Here is a 14,058-nt window from a genome sequence, read left to right as displayed (position 1 = left end):
GTGATGTCTATATGTATGTTCAATATTATTAACTTTGTGGTGTTTGAGTTGTATTTTATGGGTGTTTGACGTGCTCAAGATATAAGAAAGGATGAAAAATATGGACAAGGCATGAAATCAAGTGAGAAAAGTGAGATATAGAAGGCAAAAGATGTTAAGTGGCGAAAAATAGTACAATGTCGATTACTAGTATTTCGGGGTAAAATTGAGTATTAGTGGATTTACCAATTATAATTGAGGTATGATTAAGGTCTCATTGATGAAGTAAAAATGGTTTTAGAACCATTAGATCAATTCTTGATGGGAGGTATACATAATCAGTGGTATTGATGCAAAGTCAAAACGAGCTTAGCATAAGTGCGCTACACTCGATCGAGTAAGCATAACTATTGGGTATGAACTCATATGGATCTAAGGTTTGGTGTGAGTGTTTTACACATAAGGATGATAGGCCTAGCAGATTATTAAGTCGAAATTATTGAAGTGATAAGGTTTTCGTAAGTCAAAAGGTGAAATGATGAGGTGAAAGGTGTCAAATTTTGATACAATCAGGCCAAATCATTGAAAATAAAGAATTGTCATCAACCTTATCACTTTACACGACCAAGACTCTGAAAAACAGAGAGAAAAGAAAACCAAAAACCATTTCTTCGCTGGTTTGAAGAGATTCTAAGGAGATCCAAGTGAAATCAAAGCCAAAGAAGTGGTTTAAGCTTAGTTTTGGTCTTTTTATGGTAAGTTCTTGTACTTGGAAGTTAAACCATGTTTTTAAATTTTTCTGAGAGCTTATCTATGGTGTTTTATCTTTTTTAAGATATTTCTTTGTGGTTTCCAAGTGGTTTGAGGTTTAGAAAAGCTTGAAGAGATTGTTTTCGCCGAAAAGTTGCTCGGTAAGTGAAATTTTGTGTTTTATGCAGTTTTTGGGGTTCTTGGAGTAAAAGCTGATTTTTGGTTATTTTATTGAGTTATAAGAGGGTAGATATGTTTATAAATATTTGAATAGACGTGGAGACTCATTTAATTTGGGTGATGATCTTGGAAATTAGAATTTTATCAAAATCGGTATATGATAACTTTGTGATAAATTATGTTTGTAATTGGGATATATGGTTATGGCAGGTTATTTGATGTTGATTACTGATTGATTTTGATATTTGGGGATAGCTAAAATTAAGGGGAAACTCTATCAAAATTTCTCTAAGTGTCTAAGATAAAGCTAACGCTCGATCTAGGTGGTTTAAGGCATTTTAGGCATGATTTGGATATGAAAGTTGATATGATGTTTTATGGGTATTTTTAAATGATAGTTCATTGTCTTACTGCCATCATTATGATGAGAAATCCGTGCCATTGTCAGGATAAGCACATCAACACCTAAGACACCACTTGTTACACGATGAAATATATTTTGGACAGAAGGTAAGTAAAGTACTCAATTGCAACACAAGAATTATATGTTATGTGAAAGTATGCATTATAAGAATATTTTGTGAGTAAGTGGTATTAACATACATTGACACTTCATCATAAATTTGTGTGCATGACATAATAGTGATATGGTGAATTATTGTATGATATAAGACCATGCATGATATTATGATGATTAATTATATGATGCCTTAGCAAGTTTTATGCAACATAAAAGCAAGTTGTAATAAGAAGTTTAAGTTCAGTGCCACTATTTTGAAAAGGCAAATGATAGTGTTAATAAGTGTAAACGGAGGCCTATAGTAGGCTTATGGTGGCAGCCCAATAATTTGGGCTAGGTTTTAGTGAACCAATTATATTGTTTGCCATGTTTTCGTTTTTATTTCTCCTCCATATGAGTTATTGTTATATGTATTGACACCACAGTGTGTGGCCGCCTTAACTCTTGAGCCCGACGGGGCAACGATGGAATAAGGTTTTTAATGCGCCCTATTGTGGTGATGGCTAGCCGGAGGAGAACCCATGGGATTTTATATTATATGTTTAACAAGCCCTGCAGGCATTGACCAATTCAAATAGTGTGCACAATATTAAGGGGCCCAAAATTTAAAAAGAAGTTGTGTATGTCCTTTGACATTGAGTAATCATTAGCATTGCATGCATTACTTTGCTTACTGAGCTTTAGGCTCACAATTATCTTGTGTTGCCGGTAGAGAAAGAAATGAGTGAATGACATAAGGAGAACTGAAGCATGGTCCTGACCCTGATTTGTACATATGAACACATCGACCTCTTGTGGGTTATTTCAGTTTATCATTGTGTATGTTTGTAATAAAGTGTGGATTTATGTTTTGAAAACAAATTGGGTTATTTAATACTTATGTATAATATGTTTGAGACACACTTTATGTTTATTGTAAATAATTTGAAATAAGTTTTCAAAAAAAAAAAATCCAGACTTCCGTTGAAAGTAATTATGATATAGTTTTAAAACGTAACACCTCAAATATGGTTTTAACTAAAATAAGTGAGGGTGTTACACCTAGCACCCTAGGGCTACAACCAGAGCAACCTGACCCTAAAAGCGTTGTAGCGCCCTCCCTTGGGCGTTATTGTGCTAGGACCAGGTTGAATCAGCCCTAGTTCTTCCTCCTTCGACTTCACCACTTTCAAACTTCAAGAATTGATCCCAAACCTCATCCAAACTTCCAAATGGACCCAAATACCCACTCTACAAGTCCTAGGCATCATAACCCAATCAATCATTGCCAAAAACTCCCATCAATTCTCAACTATCCAATCTAGAAATCAAGCTGAAAACCAAATGAAACCAGAGTTCTAATGGCTAGAAACTTACATCAAGCTCAGAATCACACCCTCTTCAATGGTAGAACATAACCCTAGACCATCAAGACTCAACTCCCTAGCTTGGTTCCTCAAATGGAGCTTCAAAGTTCAAAGGAAAAAGAAGGGAAAATGATGATCGGGAGAGGAAGAAGATGATGCTCTGTTTTCTTAATCTTTCTATAGCTTCTTTGGTTAATATATATCCTTAAGGTCAAAAGACCAAAATGCCCCTAGGTCATTTAAAGTCCTCTTAAGGCTGCCAAGTAGGGGGTGTTCATAAAACCGCCCACACCGCACAAACCGCCTACACCACACCACACCACACCACACCGCATCGCAATTTGCGGTTTAGAACCCTTCGCGGTGTGGTTGCGGTTTGTATTTTTGCCAAACCGCGCGGTGCGGTTTGCGGTTTTAAATTTTATAAATGCGGTTCAAACCACACCGCACCGCATCATTATATATATTAACTTTTTTATATATTTTTTTTCAATTTTACTACATTTAAAGTTAATGCATAAATATTTATATAGTATAATATAATATACACAATATCTAGAAAGAAATATAATGTTTCATAGGATGCTAACACATATTCTACTTCAATCTAAAGATATTCCTCCTTAATTAAAATAATATTTACTTTTGTATTACATTTTTTATTTGTTATTAGTTTGTTATATTTTTATTGTTTTGCTTAAAGTTTATTAGCTTGTTGTACATTTAATTATTTTGTTAAACACTCTATGGTTATGAGATTTATTATGAATCTTTCTTAATTATAATATTTAATTGTTAAATTATTTGGCGATAGGTATAAACCGCCAAAACCGCACCGCACCGCACCGCACCGCACTGCACCGCATTTTTGCGGTGCGGTTTATGCGGTTTGAGGTCTATGCGGTGCGGGTTGCGGTTTGGAAAATTTTTCAAACCGCACCAACTGCACCACGAACACCTCTACTGTAATGCCCCGAATTCTTCGTTGTGTTTAACGGCGTGAACAGTAGGCCGGGAGGGCCATACTAGCTTAATTATGTTATTAATTGATAAAATGCATGTATATGTTGATTATATTATGATATGATGTGAAATGCATGCATTTAAGCCCATATTTCTAATTACAGGGGTGTGATGGTAATTTGGCTCGTTAAGGGTAAATTGATTATTTGTACGCATGTTGGTGATATATCTTGAGACCACATTACGATGTGGGTTTGTTCGAGCCATTTGGCATGAGACGATCAAGGAATGTTAATTATCGGTTTGGTCATAACAGGCTTAAGCTCGGGGCTCGGGGTGAGTCTCGGGGTGTTTTAATGATTAGAGTGTTACCGGGCATTATGGGGAACCGGATGTGGATTATTGGTGTTTGAGTATATTGAGATTAGTGGGAATTGGGAAGCGTTAATTATGATTAACGGTGTAAATGGAAAGTGCCAAAATTACCCTTGAAGTGGCTTTAGAAGCTTTAAAAGACCTAGGGGTATTTTAGTCTTTTGGCTTGGATATATATGATGTTTGGAGGCTGTAGAATAAACAGAGTAAAACAGAGACAATTCTTCTTCTCCTTCCCGTACCTTCTCCTTCCTTCATTTTCCTTGTGTGTTTTGTGATCTTGTTGAGGATTTGGGCTTAGGAGCTAGGCCTTGGCACTTTGGGAGAGTGTTCCACTGTGGAAGAGCACCATAACCTGAACTTGAGGTAAGCTTTTAGCCACTAGTTTCCATGTATGCTCTATTTTCGTTTTAAGATTTCAGCTCTAGATTTTGGTGTGGATAGTTGGAATCAAGGGGAGTTTTTGTGGTGTTTTACTTGGGTTATGATGAGGGATAGTTATGGGTGATATTTGGAGGTTTAAATGGGTGTTTGGAAGAGGTTTAGAGTCGGTTTGAAGGGCTGGTTTGAGAGGGAAAACGCAGGGGAAATTTCTGGTGCGTTGCTGGTTTTTGGCTGAAAGGGGTGTTGAGCCGCGGCATGGCATAGGTGCGCCGCAGCCCAAGGTACCTGTCAGGTTTTGGCCGCCTCTGTTTGGAGGCGCGTCGCGGCACAGCTGGGGAGGGTCGCGGCCCTTAAGGCATTTTTGGCCAAAATGGAGTTTCTAGCATGGGGATTCAAGCCTAAGGCCTCGGGGTTGAACCTACTACCCGGTTGAGTAGTGTTTGATGTCCCGGAGGTTAGGTTTTGGTTTGGGAACCTTTTATTGTTCAATTTATTGATGGAATCCCATAATTGGTTATGACCAGGTAACCGCTAAAGGACCAAAAGGTTGATCGTTCTCAGGGTCGTTCTTTTATTCATTCTAGCTCGAACCAGAGGTAAGGAAACTGCACCCCAAGTGTGACATGCATGGATACTCATGAGGCATGTTGGTTGTGTAATATGGACATGGATTGAATATAGAATGTTGGGCATATGTTGCTCACTTGTGCATGGTACTGACTTATTAGTCAGGTTTGGCAAAGGTGCTAGTATCAACTGTGAAGTTGTGACTCATTAGTCAGGTTCGGCAGTGGTACTGGGCACTGGTCACGTTGCACTGACTCATCAGTCAGAATTGGCAAAGGTGTTAGTATCAGCTGTGAAGCTGTGACTTATTAATCAGGTTCGGCAGTGATACTGGTCACCTAGCGCTGACTCATTAGTCAGAACGGCCATAGCGTGGATCACACAAGCCAACAGAGATTAGATCTAATCGACTATTAGAATTGAATGGCTCAAAGAGCATTAATGCCAGACCGACCCCGAGGGTCGATGAATGAAATAAGCGCTTAGAGGCTAGTGGCTTACCTAGCAGCCACTCTCCCCCGCTAAGATCATGTGATGTTCACTCACTTGTTTAAAAGCTTTATGCTCGGTGTGATTATAATGATAATCATTTGATAATGTTATGAAAAGTATTATGTTTTCTTGCTGGGCTTTGGCTCATGGGTGCTATGTGGTGCAGGTAAAGGGAAAGAAAAGCTCACCTATCCTTGAGTGTAGAGCTGATGTGGTGATGTGTACATATGCGGCCGCTTGACCACCACGACCAAGGAGTTCTCAGAGGAACTAGGGGGTTTACCCTATTTTTGCCGCTTAGGTTGGCGGGATTGTAAATTTAAAACAGTAATGACCATTTTGTACTGAGAACCACTTGTAAATGTTTTGTTTAGCTCTGCAGAGCAGTTTGTAATGAAAATCTCCATTTCCTTTTTATTGGTTTTATACCTTAACCTGTTAATTACACTTAGAGCACGTTTTTTACCAAAGGACTCGGGTAGCGAGTCAAATTTCCGGTTCACCGTAACTGTTCTGGGGTAGCCAGGGCGTTACAACTACCAAGGGTAAAACCGTCATTTCCCACCTATCTCGTTAATCATAATTAAAATCCTCAAATTATCGTTATTCCCAATATTCTCAAATGCTAATAAATCATATCTCATTACCTTTTAATTCCCGGTAATGTACTAATCCTCAAATCACCCTGAGACTCACCCCAAGCCCCGAAATTAACCCCGTTATGACCAAACCGATAACTTGCAGTCAAAGATCGTCTCATGCCAAATGGCTCGAACAAATCCACATTATGATGTGGGCTTACTCATAATTCACCAGCATGCATGAAAATATACAAATATGCCCTCAATGGGCCAAATTACCAAAATGCCCTTATAATGAAAAGTGGTCTCATATGCATGCATTTATCATCACATAATAATATAATTCACATAAACATGCATATAATCATTTAATGGCATAATAAATGAATTATGGCCCTCCCGGCCTCCTAATCAAGGTCCTAAACCTTATTAGGGATTTTTGGGGCATTATAGTGACCCTGTGGTCGCTTACCTGTACATTGTGTTGCCTTGGTTTCGGTTACTACTGTTAAGCATGTTGTTATATTCTGATGCTTATATGAATATGTTAATATGTTTTCTTGCTGAGTCTTTTGGCTCACGGGTGCTATGTGGTGCAGGTAAGGGTAAGGAGAAGTTTGTTCAGCCATGAGTTGGAGAGCATTAGAGGCGATGTGTACATATGCAGTCCGCTCGAACGCCACGACTGGGATATCACAGGGGAACTAGGGTTAGACCCTGTTTTGTCATTTAGGTCGGCTTATTTTGTAATCCCTTAGTTGTATTCAATTTTTAAACTTGTATTTTGGAATCCCATGTAAAGACTAAAGTTTTCTTTTAATGGAAATGTTTATTCCTTGACCATGATTTTTAATACCTAAACCTTTAGTGGCTTAATCACATGTTTTAGTCCAAATTACTTGTTTAGCGAGTCTAGCAATAATTTAAAGACACGTGGTAATGGACCCTAATTAGTAGGTCGTTACATAGATTTTCCCAGAGATCCGGTTGACCTATTCCCCCAGGGTTGCCCCTGGGAGCTAATATACCCCTACGAGCATTTAAGACATCTCGTAGATCTGGTTGACCTTAGTGGCAACCACTGTCCTTGGGATATCTGTTGGTTTTTATTGATCAAATCAGAGATTATGCACAGCGGAATAACAATCAAATTGTCAGATTAATCTCATAAGATTTCTAGATCTACTTCTTCACATGCATATATATATTGAATCAAGGACAAGAATAGAAAAATTACCTCAGGTCCTTCCTTGCTGCTATCTTTTCGTATGGCTAAATTCCTTGAGATCTCACACCAAGATCTTCCAAAATGTTCTCAGGCACACAAAGAACGAGTGTGGGCTCGCTATATGATAACTCTATAAAATAGAGTTATTTTACCACTTTTTATGTGCTAATTGTTGCTTAATTCTTGAGTTTTTAATTGATTTATTAAGTTTTTAAGTAATGTTGAAATTATTAGGTTTATTTTAATTTTATAGATTTTTGTGTATTTTTATTGTTATATTATTGTAAAATGTTATGGCTTAATTGTTTAAAATTAATATTGTTAAGTTAGAAGTAAAAAGATGCAATTTTGAGCTTAAATGTTTAAGTAAATTAATATTTTCATTGAACTTTTGTTGTATATTTCATTATTGAAAATATTTAGTTTTAATTTAATTTATATTTATTTTGTAGGGAATTTATGGTATTTTTGAGCTTTGAAAAATGAGAGAAAAGTGGTACTTTTGGGAGAAAATATAGAAAAGTTGGCATTTTGGAAACACTTTCAGCCCAGCCACCTTGGGCCCTGCCAGGCCCATTCAGCCCAAGCTCCAGCTTGCCCAGCCGCCTGATGCTCCCTTCCCAGCCGTGCTTCCCCCTGCACTCCAGCCACGTGACCAATCAGCTCCCCAACTCAGCATATAGCATCAACCACTCTCCATCTCATTTCAGCGAAGCAACTTCAAGGCCCAAGCCTGGGCTCGATTCCAACGCCTGGCAGCAGTTGCACTCCAACGTATCACACTCCCAATACCTTCAGACCAGCAAGCCCAATTTGCCTCTCAGCCCAATCAGGCCCAACACCATCCCATGCCTAAACCAGCAGCCAAATAGCCACAAAAATGCCAAAAATCATGTTTTTCATTCCCAATAGTTTTCACTTAAATATCAATTCACTTTTCCCTATTTTCCTTACCTAAATAAACATTCCTAATTTATTTTTTTTACCCTAGCTTTTCACTAATCTTTTACCCAACCAAACATTTCATCTTTCCAATACCCTTACACTTACTCTATTTATCCTACCACTTCCCAACACAATTAAATTAATCAATTTATTTATTTTAATTTGATTAATTTAATCTCCACATTTTGCCTATAAATAGAGTCTTGTAAGACCATTTGGGGGACTCTTCTTCTTCATCTTTTTTTCAACCTCTTCTACACTCCATATTTCTCTCTTCTTTTCACTATTTTCTATCTACCATTTTCATCTTTTGAAGAGCATGTCAAGTATGTTATTTTGTAATTTTTATCTAGTTATGAGCTTCTAATCTTTTTCAAAGGTTATTAAGATGATGATGAAGCAAAATGTAACTAGATAGTATTTTTTGTTGTATGTTGATTTCCCATTTGTACAACATTGTTTATGGATTTTTCTATTAAAGATATGCATTTTTCATCTAGTGTTGATTGTTAAAGCATATTACACTTAGTTCTTCATTATGCAAAAATATGATATTCTTTGATTAAATGTTTTTCATTAAATTGTTCATATCTAATTCTTAGAGCATAAGTATCATATTTTGCCTAAACATAATCTATTTGATTTTTTGTAGTTTCATTAGGTTGTAACACAACTAATGCTTAGAAATTATATCTTATATAAGTGAAGAAAAATCCTACCTTTTTGAAAGAGTAACTTGTGCTTGAATAGAAAATATATTTTGAAAAAAATATATAGTGTGATTTATTTCAACTATATCAAAACTTGGGAATCAATATACTTATGAATACTATTGAACTTGCATTTTGTGGATTCTAATATCTTAATAATCTTATTTTACATATATCTTTTAAAAACCATTTTTCTATTTAATCTTAAATCTTTTTATTAATTATCTTTTATTTTTCTAAAACAAAATCTCATCAAATATTTGGAACTAGGTTAGAATATTATTGCTTTGTTTGAAATAGTTTCTTTTGATGTTAGTCAACTTCCATGGGTTCGACCTCGTACTTACATGAACATTATATTCCGAAACGATTCGTGCACTTGTGAGTTTAAATATTAAAACACCCTCTTTTGGGATTCAACACTATACAAATAATAGGCAATAACTATTTATCAGATATTCTCAACACATGAGATCTGATAAAGTTTGGACCTAGGTTTTGTGAAGAACAATGACCTTTATTTTTGTCACTGTTCTCTTTCTCTGAGAGAAATTCCTAGATATTTTTCTATTCCTGAAAAGTTACATTCTATGAAAACTGATATCCTATATTTAATATATCCAATATATTAAAATATTTGTTATTTTTAAACAAATTCAAAATAACTTATCAGTTATCATATTTTTGTTTAAATAATAATATTTTAATCATATTAAAATATCTCATTATTTATTTAATATTTAAATAACTAAAATTGTGGAATCAAGAGACTAAGTCCATCTCTTATGCGTGTAGCACAGTGCCTGTGCATTGTGCCACGCGTGTACCACATGCCTGTGATGGCATGTGATTTTTCCCAATTTTTATTATTATTTAAATACCAAAAATCCCAAAAATAAATTAATTCAAAATTAATTATATTTTTGATAAATCAAATAATTAATTAATTACACATAATTAAACAATAATTATGTTTGATACATAGAAAAATATTTTACTTATCACATAAGTCATTTTGCCCATTTTTTGTATTTGCCTTTGACAGTGATTGTTTGAGCCATTTCAGGGACCATGGACCTATAACATTAAGCTCCAATAAATTGAAACTAAATAATTAAACTCTTTAATTATAATAGTTAATTTATTAATTCTTATATTACTCCACTATAAATTCAGAATTGCACTCTTTATGTTATAGATATACTTTTACAGAAATCTTTTTCTTAAGTCATCCATTGATATAACCATCTTACAATAGTTCAACCCTCTAATTAATTAGTTCATAAATTAGAATGGAAGAATTACCATTTAACCTTTCTAATTTACTTCTTATTCCTTAAGTTCCATTAATTCACTAGTGAATAATTAATCTATAATCTAATTATAGATTTGAGCTCAAAATCACTCAGTTCCAGAATTAACCCTTAAGGGAACTAATATACGATCCATTAGGAAAGATTAGATTCCGTATTGTTGATACATGTTCTCAGCCATCCATAATATTAAATCTCCAAAACAAAAGTCATTAGCCTCATTCTTTGAAGAGACCTTAACGAATGAATCAAAAGATTTAATAAACATGAACAGGAGTTCATGAACACTCAGGATTTAGGTTGATCTATAAATGATCATCAGTTATGATATGAATTACAAGTCTTTATTATTAAATGGTTTTTGGATAAAGACTTTAATTCATATCGGTTCATGTCTTATATAATCATATTATATAAAGCACATTTACCAAGATGTCTTTCCACATCAATAATCCGAATCTAGATTATTTGTATCATTATGATACTAAGTAAACCGTACTTACAACTCCAATTAAAGAATTCCATAACTCTAATTTGTTGTTGTTGACTATTTTTATTCATTCATGTGATCTTAATTCTCTCGTACTAATACAAGATCACATCCTCAATAATGAATATGGAATTTTGCTGATATTTACAAAATTCTTCAAACAATAATTTAACAATCTAAATATGACAATAATAATAAACCATTGTATTTATTTATACACAGAAAAACAAATGTCTTTACATGCTTTTAGGACACACTCCTAACAATATCCTACTTAGATCTCTCCGTCGGACTCAATGTTTTCGTTATTGACCAAGATGTTGAAGCCTTGCACTCAGTTAACGGAGAAATTCCTCCGATTGGCCCCTTGGTCGAGGGTTCTGCAAGACTGGTGAGGTGCTGTGGGGACACCACCTCCAGGCCTAGCGCTATTTGCCCCAGCCCGCCTAGGTAGAACACCTTTGGCTCAACGTGCACTGGCGGCATGGCGATATCCCCGAGCACCTTGCCCTTTACTCTTGCTCGCTGGCCTCGAAGTCTTGTTGTGTTTGGGGGCTCGACGAGCCTTCTTTTGCCTCGAAGTAGGGTTGTCATCGATTTTTCCCTTGCCACACTCTTGTGGCGCTAGTGGTGCTCCAACTCCAGCTGGGTACGTAGGCGACACACTAGCTGGCGGATCTTGCGCCACGTTAGTGGGTGCTCGGGAGGCACACCCGCTGCGTTAATAGGTGGCACTCCAGCTGGGTGCACGAGTGGCACACCAACTGGCTGCCTAGATGGTAATTTTCCATGTGGGTCCATTCGCAACCCTTGGGCTGCGAGAGTGGCCCTCGTGGAGATAACCATCTCCTGTAAAGCGGCAATATTTCCCTCCTGGGCATCGAGTTTTTGTTGTTGGGTAGCTACCTAGTCGCGAAGAACCACCACCTCTGGTGGGTCCTCCGCATCCATAGGCTGAGGATAATCTTCCTTATAATATTCGTCATCCTCATCGTCGTAATCCTCCTGGACCTTCTCTGGGAGGTCTTGTGGAGGTGGATGGCTGGTTTCTCCTCCCTCAGCTCTGGTGGGAGGAGCCACATTGTCTGGTACATTCCATCTAGTGGTCACCATGGTCGTTTTCTTCAAGCTTTGTTCAAGCTTTCAATGAAAGCACCAAAATGTTGACTACATTTTTCGCTATCAATCTAATCTAAGAACTTGACAGAAACTAAAAGAAAATAACACAGAGATTTTACGTGGTTCAAGCTATAAAAGAGCTCTAGTCCATGAGTCTTTGGTATTAGTGTGCTTGAAGCTTGTTTGAGCAAGCTTCAATGGAGTCTCGAACAACGTATATATTGTTTTGAGTTTACAATGCTTAACTAGCCAAAGTTTTGAACCATTTATAAGGAGATACCCCAGCCCTATTTATAGAGGCCTAAGTCATTAGAGCCTTTAATGGACAATTAATAAAACATCCCCCCATTATTTGGGGGGTAAACTACTAATTAATTACATAGGGATGCACTAATAAAGACCATGGGCCCATGCAGATTGCACAAGGCCCATTTGCAGAAAGTTGCCTACCAACCTTTTGGGGAACAGGTATCTGACCGTGTCAAGATACGGCGCACGTTTGCCCATGTCAGGCGGCGTTGTGGAAAATGCTGATTGTCAAGTGTACGATCTTGACACCACTACTCGAGGCTCACCAAAAGTTGTCGATGATCTTATGGTGAGCCACAGCTGGGGCGATTGACACCTGACATCTACTCCATATCTGAGGACAAGAATCCTAGACCTGGGGGATTGGTGAATGAAGAGAGCAAGGACCATCTAAATGGTATTCAAGGCGTGACCTTACTTGGAGACATCCACGCCTGGAGACATTCGCGCTTCGAGGACAGACCTCGAGGCGTGGCCTCACTTAAAGACATTCACGTCTAGCCAGATTATAGTACAAACCTCACCAGCACTCAAAAAGGTTAATTACTCCTCTAATGACTGCCACGTGTTCTCTGGTGAAAACACGGACAACAAGACTATATCATACCTTGATAATACTAGGATTATTATATATGTATCAATTCTATATTAATTTATGTGTTATATTTTTTAATACTAATATGAGAATATGCTTATTTTATGAATAACAATAAATATATATTTTGTGAATAAAAAAATGCTTCTCAATTATTATTTTATAATATTATTATCAAATGTGAAAATATACTCGAAATGATCCAAAAATGTGAGAGATTTATATTTAATTATAGTATTATACTCAATTTTGTTCATAAGGATATACTAAATTATAAAAGTTTGCCTTTTACTTTATTTACTCTTAAGTTATTCCTTCATTTTTTTTAAATTATAATTTATTGGAAGTAATTTAACTTTCCATAAAAGCAAATATTAGAGGAGGCATGCTATTCTTCCTTGTTGCGACTACTTTATTACTTTTGTTGGGATCATATATAAATACACTTTTATATAATATAAAAACTAAACAAAAGATTTAACAATTATTGTGCTTATATGGTCAATTAAAAAAATATTGTCAACAATTAATTAATTTACTATAGTTAGAAATTTGTAAAATTAGAACAACTAATATATGAGACAAATTTGTTCAAAAAAAATATACGAGACAAATAACTCTTCAAAAAAAAAACATGACACAAATAATAATTCAATACTATAATACTTCTATAAATTATGTATTCCAAAAAAAAAATCTATAAATTACTATATATAGTATTGAGCAAGAAGTACATTATACTATTGTATATTTTAATAATTAATTTACTTAGTTTATTAATTCAAAAAATAATATCACTTACTAAACTTGGTTATTTATTACAGATACTGTTATAGAATATAACGTTGAGTTGAGTATCACATATTGAACTCAACAACAATAAATTTTTATGTATCTACAATTGTATTAATATAATATTGTAAATTTATTTATTATATTAACGGTAGTATAGATGTATGTGATATTGCATGGACCACAAACAATAGAAGAATATGGAAATTAGTGTGACTTTACATGTATGATTTTCCTTATAATATCCAAGTTTTCCACGAGACAATTTCCAAATGTATAATAGAGACAAAATATTTTTTTTTATTTTTATTTTTTACAACTATGTACCTAGACAAATGGAACAGAACAACTATCCATTATCAGATACTTCTTAATTAAGTGAACTAAAAATTGTCAACAAGTGTATATCTTTATGTACAC

At 35.5% G+C, this 14,058-nt stretch overlaps 1 long non-coding RNA gene across 1 annotated transcript; it reads left to right on the top strand.

The window, feature by feature from the left end:
• The first annotated feature begins 819 nt into the window (after positions 1 to 819).
• LOC133802482 (uncharacterized) lies at positions 820 to 2,329 on the top strand. Its single transcript, XR_009877357.1, has 2 exons — positions 820 to 894; positions 2,142 to 2,329. It is a non-coding gene; the product is annotated as an uncharacterized LOC133802482 (long non-coding RNA).
• Positions 2,330 to 14,058: the final 11,729 nt, after the last annotated feature.

Source organism: Humulus lupulus, chromosome 9, assembly GCF_963169125.1.
Source record: "Humulus lupulus chromosome 9, drHumLupu1.1, whole genome shotgun sequence".
Taxonomy (NCBI): Eukaryota; Viridiplantae; Streptophyta; class Magnoliopsida; order Rosales; family Cannabaceae; genus Humulus; species Humulus lupulus.
The sequence above is the reverse complement of the archived record's forward strand: the minus strand, read 5'-3'. Positions and strand labels throughout refer to the sequence as shown.